Raw genomic sequence first — 8,883 nt, forward strand, 5'->3', positions numbered from 1 at the left:
TTCGTCGTACCTTGGAGACTGTCATGACCGTTCAGGCGGCTCATAGTTAGATTTTGGTGGGCTTGCTTGATGAGCTTCGTGCTCTACGAGCCAACTTGGTGCATCTTCATTCACCCTCACCACCTTCTTTTGATGATGGCTTGTGATTGTCCTTTGGCATTCTGTCACAAAAAGGGGAGTAGAGTTTTGACTTGTAGAGGGGTTTTTGTAGTGAGGGAGAGTATATATTTTTTTTTGTTTTGAGGAGCTAATGGAGTTTTTAGATTGTATCTAGGTGCTTCACTTTGTATATCATTTTTGGGGCTATTCATGTTAGAGGGAGTAACATCTTCTTTTATATACATGATATATACATGATTCTTGTTTCTTGTGATTCATTGTTTATTAATTTATATTTATGAGTTGTTCATTGATATATGTCTTTATTATGTGTTGTGTGAATCATACAAGAATGTTATACCTGTTGATTTATTGTTTTCTATTACACATGCATTTATGCATTTGTTGAGTGTCTTAGGAATATACAGGTTGATTCAATTGAACTGCTGTCTACACTTACAACTGATGGATAGTAGTTAGGATTGAATTTGAGTTTATGAGCATTATTGTTGTAAAGGGCTTTTACTTGTAAACTTTGAACTTTTAATTTGTGTTTTGTCATGGATTGCCAAAGGGAGAGTTTGTTAGGTTCTAAAGATTTAGGAATTTATGTATTTAGAACTCTAATATGTAATATTGGCAAACCATGATCAAAACAATATGTTTAGTCTTGTTTAGGCTTACTCAAAGTTATATATTTTATATAAAGTTGGAATTGAGAGGCTGCAGATGCATTGTTGCATTTCGGCCTGGCTCGATCGATCGAAAGTTAGACTTGATCAATCCAAAGTCGGCCAGAATGCTTTTCTGCAGAATTTTTCAACTCAGCCCTAACTCATTAAACGTTTTGGGTTTTCTGTTTTTGCCCTAGGTATAAAAGGCAAAACCCTAGCCACGTTTTTAAGAGTTGCTTGTTGTATTGTTGCTCATACATTGCGGTTTGTGTGAATCTCTTGTGAGATTATTGAGGAGCTTTCCTTCACATAAACTTAGAGTTTTCAAAGTAGAGATAATATCAACATCTTGATGATCAACTCGGTTGCTGCCATTGGAGTTTAAAGAATAATAAGTGTGGGTGCTTGTAGCTGATTGGAGAATGTAAGAAAGAAGGAGTCCGTGGATTCGGAGCTTACACGTGATCGTGTTAGTAAGATCTACTGGTGCGTAGTATTAGGAAGTCAAGCGGGGAGCTTGTAAGTCCTTTTGTATGAACTTCAATTCTTTCATATAGTGGATTCGAGTTTACCTTGAGATAGTTAGGTCAAATCCTCCCCAGGTTTTTACCGTGTGGTTTCCTGGGTGATCATATCATTGTGTTATTTATTATTCCACTGCTTTATATGTTTGATATGATTGTATGTTTGTGATAACCTAGAATTGCATAATTTGACTAAGTTAATTACTTGGCTAATTAACTAGGTTAATCCAATTGTGTTTTAAGGGGTCTAAAACCTTTCATTTTTATTTTTTTTTAATTTTTAATTTTTATATGTTACGTTATGTTGAATCAACTCTTTTTTTTTTTTCTTTTTTTTTTCTTTTTCATTCTATTCATATGACCTTTTCTTAATTCCAATTTTTATGGGATAAAAACAAACACATTGATTAGATATCTTTAATTTCAATAAGATTTAAATGAATTATATTTCAATGGAACTCTATCAATATATATAACCCTATATATCCTTTTTGTGAATGCCTAAATCGTGACAATGCAGGCATGCATTCTTTCTTCTTTTATTATTATTATTTTCATTTTGTTTTTTTATTTAGTGTTATTATTAGTTTTTTGTCTTCATGTGATTTTAATTAATGAATTCAAAACATTCGAAAACATTGTCAAGTTTCTAAAGGCTCCTTCTTTGTTTTTGTATTTTGTTTATTAAATTGATTAGGTTTTGCGTATTGGTTGCCTTTTGTTTAAACTAATTTTCTTAGCTTTGATCTAATTTATATGCTTAGGGTTAGGGTCTTAGAATTAATGATTAAATATGGTTAGAATTAATAGATTAATTTTAACAATTTTCTTATTTGATTTTTATGTCACATCAAATTATTAAGATGTTCTACACGTGTATTCTTGAATTATCAATTTTAATTTTAATTTATAATATTATCAAGATTATATTAATTTTGGATTTATCAATTGTTTAGTACGTTCTTTTTTAAATAATTATCATTTTAAAATTCAATTTGGAATTATCAATTTAATTTAGTTTTAGGAAGAAATCTAACCCCTTATTTTAGTGAGATAATTATTGACACTTGATAATTTTTTCTTTTATCTTTATTGAATCTATTAAAATATATAATTATTAATACATTTATTTTATAAGTTTTTCATAAACTGTACAACGCACGGGCCTATAACTAGTACATATAAGAAAGTAATAATAATACTCCCTGATAAATAACTAGTCTCATTCTACCATTTTGCATGTGCAGTAAAGTTTTTTATTTTTTTATTTGAGTTTAATATAATTTTAAATTTGAATTTATCTAATGCTAGTGAAGTTACACATTTTTTTTTTTTTTATAAAACTAAAATTTAAGATTTGAAATTGAGTAAATTGTTGGGTTTAGTGTGGGCTAGTTTTTAGGGAAAAAAGGTATCAAATGTACGTAACATATATTTAAGAGAAAGAGAAATGATATGTACACAACATTTAGATAGAAAATGTGCTAATTTTTAGAAAAAAAAAAAATTCTGATAGTGATAGTTTTTTTTTTTTTTTTTTTTTAATTTTGTTGAATTACAATTTTAACAATATTTTTTTATTTTTTAAGAATAAGAATTATCTAATTAGATTAGCAATATTTTTGACATTTTTTAAAGTCATAACTAACTTTTTGAATCCTTTTAATATATAGAGATTAAAAACTTGAATATTGTATTCTTCTTATTTTCTTTTTAACACAAATAAAAATGCAAAATATTTTTAAAAAATATAAGTCAAATAATAAATAACTTCATACAATGTTTATTTAAAAAGAATCTTTGAGATATTTAATATATATTTTTCTAAATAGTGAATTTTTATAAAAATCATTCCTTAACAGACTCAGAGGAAGAGAAATGCTGAGACTAGTGAGGAGGAAAAACATAAAAAATGAGAATTGGATATACAAGTATTTTAGTGTGAAAAAAAAAATGTGAAACAAACAAAGCCAAAACCAAACGAAAAAAGTGGGATGTTTTTTTCCCAAAATTTTTTATACCATACTGAAAGCTATTTCAGCTTGGCCTAAAGAACAAAATACTTAAGTATTAGTCCATGTTGGTGCACCAATTTGGAGTTACCGTTGTATATGTGTGTGTGTGTTATGATACCTAAAATTTTACTGGATTCTTTTTATGCAAAATTTTGGCTTTTTTGTTGTTGCCCTTTTCACCTAAATCTGTTAGGAAATGACAGTATTTAAACATTTTTAAAGGAAAAATTATCTAACTTATATATATATATATATAAATGCATCATTTAACAGATCTTGTTGTGTAATGAGTATTATTTAGGATGATTTTATATAGAATGCTAATGCTTTTACAAAAGTTTAGTTACAAAATTTGTTGTAGCCTAATGCTACAACCTTAATTAATATCTTTTTATTGGAGGTGAATTTTGATAAATTCACCATTGGATTACATTTTCTTCTTATATCTTCTATGCTTGCAAAATTTCTAAAAAATAAAAAATCAATAATTATGTAACCAATAAATTGTTTAAATTACAAGTTTTTGTAGTTTCAAATTTTGCATAAAATATAAACTTATAGAATATGCAATTCAATGGTTAAATTTTCAAAATATGTAATAATATTTATTTTATTGAGTAAGGTTGTAGCCTTAGGCTATAACCAATTTTATAGCTAAACTTTGTCCTTCTAAAATTATTCTTTTTATTCATTTCTGTTCTATTTCATTCACTTAGTTAAGTTATGATTTTTCTCATAACATTAGTGTTGGCTTATTGCATGACAAAAAGTGTTATAATTACATAAATTCATTTCCTTGTATTTGTGTGGGATTTTATTGTAATGAGTTTAGTATTAAGTTAGTGAAGACTCAAGCTTAATTGAAGATCTAGTGGATTTCGCGAGAAGCTCGCGAGTAGTTAACCTGCGAAGTAGCCACTTAAGAAGCACATGATTCGAAGCTGAAGAGTTGTGCCAGACTGTCAATTTTGTGAATGTCTTATGGGTAAGGCCTTCCGCGAGGTACTAGCTAAACATTCTGCCTGAAGGATTTTTAAGTGTGACTTTCTTATCTTTCACCCATACTATATATACCCTCACTACCCACAGAAATTATAAGGATGCCATTTAGAGAGAAAAATCCTAGATAGATTTTCTATAATACAAACACCCATCTTTTTGAGAGAGAGCTACTTATTCGTAGTGAGAAATCATTCTAGTCTCTTCTCCTTTTCTCTCCCATTTTCATACCTTGAGAGGAGATGTGTACCCAAACACAACCCACACCTTTTCAGAGTGTAGAGAGTGTTTTAGAGCTTGGGAAGCTTTAGGGATTTGTCAAAAGAAGCCGGTGTAACGTCCCAGTCAGTCAGACACACAAAAAAAGAAAAAAGAAAAGAAAAGAAAGAGAAGAAGATCTTTTTCTTCTTTTTTTATTTTATTTTTTTATTTTTTTTAAGTTCACACGTGCCCCACCTAACACCCTTCCCCACCACTCATTTTCACTCATCTCCTTATTCCTTTGGCTGGCTCACTTACTTCATTTCTTTTCTTTTTTTCATTTTCTCTCAACACAACACAAACATTTCTCTCATACTCCCTCATCCTCTCCCATAGTACCCACTCCAAATCAACATCTCCACCATCATTTTTTCGGCAAGATTACCGGAAAATTGTTGAGAACCTATAAGCACCTTCACATCTTTTGTTTTTTAGGTAAAAATTTCTAATCTTTTTGGTGGGTTTTAGACTTTTGCTTGAGATTATTTTTATCTAAGCTTCAATAATGATACCCATGTGATTTATGTGCATTGAAAGTGATATTTATGTATTTTTATGTATGGGTTTTGTATTGGTGGTATTATTTGATGAGTGGGTACATGGTTTATGTTAATGATGACCACCTAAGGTTTATTTATGGTGGAAAATTTAGGGGTTTTGAGTTATAACATGTGATGGTTGGTAAATCTAATTTTTCCATTGCCATTGGGTTTATTTGGAGTTAGTTGAAGTTCTAAATTTCTTGTCTTGGAGGATATTTTGATTTTGCTTTCATGGGTCTCTTAATGATGTAGTGTAAATTTTATGGAAGCTAGTCATGATGTTGGAGATGATATTAAATGGGTTAACTTTATAAATTGGAGTTTATGTCTTGTGAATCAATTTATTGAGAAACTTTGGAAGTGGAATATATTATTATTGATGAGGTTAAATACTAGGTTTGCCTAATTAAGTGCTCTTTTGGCAATTCCTAAATTGTAACTAGATACAATTTCAAGCTTATGCTTATTGTGATAGGTTTACTTGATATTATTTATGTTCTAGCTAATCTCCTTGGAGCTTGGAGAAGTAGGCTTTTGCGGTTGCGAGGTAAGTAGCTTTTTAATGAGATTTTTGACAAATAACATAAATGTTGTTTTTGGTGTAGACACGCTTTTGGAAATTACTTATAGAAACTATATTTTCCTAAAAACTATTGTGTCGTAATGTTAATATATATATATATATATATATGATTATATATGAAAATGCATCATATTTGGTATTGCATTTGGAGAAATGCATGAATCGTTGATATGGAAAAATGAGCATCTTTTATTTAACCTTTGATAAGGAAATCTTGGATTTTATGGTAGATTAGAAAATTTAAAGATGTTTGTCTTGTTATGTGGGAAATTGATAGAAAATATCTTGACAAGAACGAAGTTGAAAACCTTACAAACTTTTGGAAGTTAGATTATTTAAGGTTTTTTTTTTTTTTTTTGAAATTACCTAGACATAAACTATGTGTTTCAAAGTATATGTAACCTGTGAGTTCTATGTGGTTTTAACACCATGCCATGTGTGATTTCTCGGTAATCACCTGATTTGGTTTCCATAATCTTTGTGACAATGGAATAAAATCCAGGTCAGTGCCTTTTTATTTTGGATGACGCATTCTTCCTTGCTGCCCATGGGGGGAAGAGGTTCCTTGATTGTGTGTGGGTGATGAGGCTACTGCTTATGGGGCCAAGAGACCACATGCAAGAGAGGTCCTATTTGACGCGCTCTCTTTGCTGCTCATGGGGGGAGTGAAAAACCTTGAGGGTATGGGTGAGGCTACTATCCATGGGGCCAAGAGTCTGCATACCAGAGAGGACAATATCATGCCAGTTGTGAATGGGTAGATTCCTTGACTAGTCTATGTGGTAGTGTGGTATATTTGTGATAAATTACCTTATGTTAGATATTATTGTTTTGGAAATTATATTGTTGATACTCACAGATTATAGTATATAGTTTTAAGGTATTTATTTTGAGAAACTTTGTGTTTCATTATTAAATCATTCTTGTCATAGCATACTATTATTATTGAAAATGAAACTTGCATTTCCCCCACCCCTATTAATTATGCTACTTACTAGGCTCTGTCTCATTTTATTATTTTATAAACTTTTCAGAGTAGGCAACAATCTTTTGAGATAGCTTTTTGATGGCTAACAGTAGTTAGACTTAAATGATGTACATTTTAGAATAGGCTTGACTCATTTTTTTGTATATTATAGTGATTGTGACTTTATTCTCACTGATGGGACAAGATGATGATATGTAATTATTTATTCAGACCTCTATTCTTTTGTGGCTAATGGTCCTTCTAATTATTGCTTAGACCTCTGAGTTATTTTGAGAGTATATTCAATGAAATTATTATGATAATTTTTTATGTTGGTACTTGATATGATTTATATGGATTGGATTGTCAAAAAGGAAAAATTTACAAGTACTTTGAGATGTCTTTCTTATACTTTGGACCCTTTGGGGTTTGGGGCATGACAGCTAGTGAGGCTTGGCAGATGTAATCAGGCGTATTGCGTGATTCGGAAAGCTAGAGAAGACAATGCTTGGTGAAGTCAGTTAGTAGCAGGAGCTAGGAGGGCTCAAGTACATTAGGTAGACTAGGCTTGGAGGGTTTTTTGTTATTCTTGTACTCCAACTTTATTCTCTAGTGGATCAATTTACCACTTGGAGGGTGGTGGAGAGATTTTTCACCGAATTCTTCAGTTTCCTCTTCGATAACATGTCCTGGTGTTATCTTGTGGTTGTATCTCTCTTCCCTTACTCTTGTGCTTTACTTTTATTGCTTGCTGTTCATGTTCATGCACTAGAGTAGTTTTATCGTTTATTGAGCTTCATTTACTTTTGTTCCGCACTTAGATAAGTTAGAGTAAAAGCAACCGAGCCGTAATTTTTAATTTGAAGGTCTAAACAGCTCTTGTGTTTTCACACAATTTCGAGCTTTCACACTCCTTCCAAATGTGAGCATAAAAGAATACAGAGGAATGAGTATTCCTTCTTACTCATTCCATTTCCTCCTACTTCAACTCTCAAATAAGAGAATGAACTTTCCATTCCCTCTATTAAAACTCCCAAACAAGGAAAGAGAAGATTATTCTAAAATGATTCTTTTTATTATTTTCCATTTTATTCCATTCTCTCATCTCAAACGAGGGCTTAGGGTTTCTTTCTTTCGCACAAAAACATCACTATAAAATAACAAGCCACCAATACAAATATTAAACCGCATTATTATATCTGCTTTTCTCTCCTCGGTGAAGGTTGTTTTTCCACTCTCCCTTTTTCTGTTTTCTCTTATGCTTTAAATTTATAATTATTCATTTTTAATTCCTTGTAGTATTGAATAAAATGAAGTTATTTAATATTTGTTATCTATTTGGATTCGGTACATTGCATGGGTTAGTGACTAATCAATACTATAAAACCAAAGTGACTTTTTGTTGACCTCATGAGAACTTGCCATGTTAATCACAAAAGTTTTTTCTCCATGCCCTCTCAACTTTTATATCGCTAAAACCCCAATCCGCGATTTCTCAAACAACAAACACCTCTTTTAAGGGAGAAGGAGAAGAGGGTCTACCTCTCTCCTAGCAAAAAACCAAGAAAAAAATTTGCTAAGTTAAAGAAAACCATGCCCTACCTTAACTAGATTGTAGAACAAATTTTACAAGCACAAATCAGCAAGCAGCTCATCAGGCCCTGCATCATTTTCACAAGCAAGAGAAGGAGTATGTATTCAAGAAGCAAGGCAATTGGGATGCAGGCTTCTCTCTCCTATTGAACTTACCTAACTAAATGGAAAATAGTAGTTTCAATTAATCCTGCTCTTCAGTGACTAACTTAAACCTTTTATCAAAGTCTATTTAAGGTCATAATATGCTCATAAATATCGAATGACGCTGTTGGATTTGGCTACACAAATACTTTTTCCACTGTTAGGTTCTAAAGATTTAGGATTTTATGTATTTAGAACTCTAATGTGTAGTGTTGGCAAACCATGATCAAAACAGGTTGTTTAGTCTTGTTTAGGCTTGCTCAAAGTATGTTTATTTGTAAAACTGGAATCGAGTGAGTGCAGATTTATTGGACTAAATCTGTAAGGCTCGATCGATCGAAAATTAGACTCGATCGATCGAACCACGTACAGATTTATTTTTCTGCAGAGTTCCAGTTCAGCCCAAACTCTATTTAAACGTCTTGGGGTTCAAGTAAAACACTTCTATATATAAGGAAAACCCTAGAACGTTTTTGGGACTT

At 31.2% G+C, this 8,883-nt stretch overlaps 1 long non-coding RNA gene across 2 annotated transcripts; it reads left to right on the top strand.

Annotated features, from left to right (window-relative positions):
* Positions 1-4,829: 4,829 nt before the first annotated feature.
* LOC136071520 (uncharacterized) lies at positions 4,830-7,375 on the top strand. 2 transcript variants are annotated; one of them, XR_010632821.1, is made up of 4 exons: positions 4,830-5,007; positions 5,617-5,661; positions 6,200-6,454; positions 7,108-7,375. It is a non-coding gene; the product is annotated as an uncharacterized LOC136071520 (long non-coding RNA). The 2 variants fall into 2 exon arrangements; XR_010632820.1 differs by lacking the exon at positions 7,108-7,375 and having other exon boundaries at positions 6,200-6,594.
* The last annotated feature ends 1,508 nt before the right edge of the window (positions 7,376-8,883 follow it).

The sequence above is a fragment of the Quercus suber genome, unplaced genomic scaffold (genome assembly GCF_002906115.3).
Source record: "Quercus suber isolate HL8 unplaced genomic scaffold, Cork oak 2.0 scaffold_321, whole genome shotgun sequence".
Taxonomy (NCBI): Eukaryota; Viridiplantae; Streptophyta; class Magnoliopsida; order Fagales; family Fagaceae; genus Quercus; species Quercus suber.